The following is a 2,057-nucleotide window of genomic DNA, read 5'->3' as shown; positions in this document are numbered from 1 at the left end:
CCATGGGCGTAGATATAGATCAACGGGGACAGGTGAAAATGTGTGCCTTGACTGGGACTCGAACCCGGGATCTCCTGCTTACATGGCAGACGCTCTATCCATCTGAGCCACCGAGGGCACAGATGATAGTGTGACTGCAGGGACTATCTCGCGCACGCCTCCCGCTAGAATCATATTCTCACCTTTTATGTCCACCCTCTACATTCGTAGTGTCCCACCCCAACACACTCTTACGGGACTTGGAAGAATGTCTTCCACGAGTAATGAGTGTGTTTGGGTGTGACACCACGAATGTGATTCTCGCAGGAGGCGTGCGCGAGATAGTCCCTGCAGTCGCACTATCATCTGTGCCCTCGGTGGCTCAGATGGATAGAGCGTCTGCCATGTAAGCAGGAGATCCCGGGTTCGAGTCCCGGTCGGGGCACACCTTTTCACCTGTCCCGCGTTGATCTATATCTACGCCCGTGCGCAACTGACGTTATTAATATAATTCTAATTTCGTTCTAGACGGCTGCAGGTCATCAGTGGTATCTGTTCTTTCGGACATGTCGGAAAGAAAAGAAACCATATCCATATAAGTATATTTAAAGATCGGTCATACGAAGATTCAGTAAGGTACTTCTCTCATGAGTGAATTTAACTTCAATAACATTCTTCCAGTGGAAATCAGTCGGTCATCAACTTTATCGACAATTAGTGTAACGCTGATCAACTTACTTACTTAGGTGTCGCTCTGGAAGCAAATTCCAAGGAGTTGACTGTTATTACTGTCTCTACTTATTGATCTCAATTCGTATAATCGTACAATAATGGTACAACATCTACATCTACATGACTACTCTGCAATTCACATTTAGTGCTTGGCAGAGGGTTCATCGAACCACAATCATACTATCTCTCTACCATTCCACTCCCGAACAGCGCGCGGGAAAAACGAACACCTAAACGTTTCTGTTCGAGCTCTGATTTCTCTTATTTTATTTTGATGATCATTCCTACCTATGTAGGTTGGACTCAACAAAATATTTTCGCATTCGGAAGAGAAAGTTGGTGACTGAAATTTCGTAAATAGATCTCGCCGCGACGAAAAACGTCTTCGCTTTAATGACTTCCATCCCAACTCGCGTATCATATCTGCCACACTCTCTCCCCTATTACGTGATAATACAAAACGAGCTGCCTTTTTTTGCACCCTTTCGATGTCCTCCGTCAATCCCACCTGGTAAGGATCCCACACCGCGCAGCAATATTCTAACAGAGGACGAACGAGTGTAGTGTAAGCTGTCTCTTTAGTGGACTTGTTGCATCATCTAAGTGTCCTGCCAGTGAAACGCAACCTTTGGCTCGCCTTCCCCACAATATTATCTATGTGGTCTTCCAACTGAAGTTTTTCGTAATTTTAACACCCAGGTACTTAGTTGAATTGACAGCCTTGAGAATTGTACTATTTATCAAGTAACCGAATTCCAACGGATTTCTTTTGGCACTCATGTGGATCACCTCACACTTTTCGTTATTTAGCGTCAACTGCCACCTGTCACACCATACAGCAATCTTTTCTAAATCGCTTTGCAACTGATACTGGTCTTCGGTTGACCTTACTAGACGGTAAATTACAGCATCATCTGCGAACAACCTAAGAGAACTGCTCAGATTGTCACCCAGGTCATTTATATAGATCAGGAACAGCAGAGGTCCCAGGATACTTCCCTGGGGAACACCTGATATCACTTCAGTTTTACTCGATGATTTGCCGTCTATTACTACGAACTGCGACCTTCCTGACAGGAAATCACGAATCCAGTCGCACAACTGAGACGATACCCCATGGGCCCGCAGCTTGATTAGAAATCGCTTGTGAGGAACGGTGTCAAAAGCTTTCCGGAAATCCAGAAATACGGAATCAACCTGAGATCCCCTGTCGATAGCGGCCATTACTTCGTGCGAATAAAGAGCTAGCTGCGTTGCACAGCAACGATGTTTTCTGAAACCATGCTGATTACGTATCAATAGATCGTTCCCTTCGAGGTGATTCATAATGTTTGAATACAGTATAT

At 45.0% G+C, this 2,057-nt stretch overlaps 1 non-coding gene across 1 annotated transcript; it reads left to right on the top strand.

Moving 5' to 3' along the window:
* Positions 1 to 349: 349 nt before the first annotated feature.
* Positions 350 to 424, top strand: Trnat-ugu (transfer RNA threonine (anticodon UGU)). Its single transcript has one exon. It is a non-coding gene; the product is annotated as a tRNA-Thr (tRNA).
* The last annotated feature ends 1,633 nt before the right edge of the window (positions 425 to 2,057 follow it).

The sequence above is a fragment of the Schistocerca serialis genome, chromosome 3 (genome assembly GCF_023864345.2).
Source record: "Schistocerca serialis cubense isolate TAMUIC-IGC-003099 chromosome 3, iqSchSeri2.2, whole genome shotgun sequence".
NCBI classification, from domain to species: domain Eukaryota; kingdom Metazoa; phylum Arthropoda; class Insecta; order Orthoptera; family Acrididae; genus Schistocerca; species Schistocerca serialis.
The sequence above is the reverse complement of the archived record's forward strand: the minus strand, read 5'-3'. Positions and strand labels throughout refer to the sequence as shown.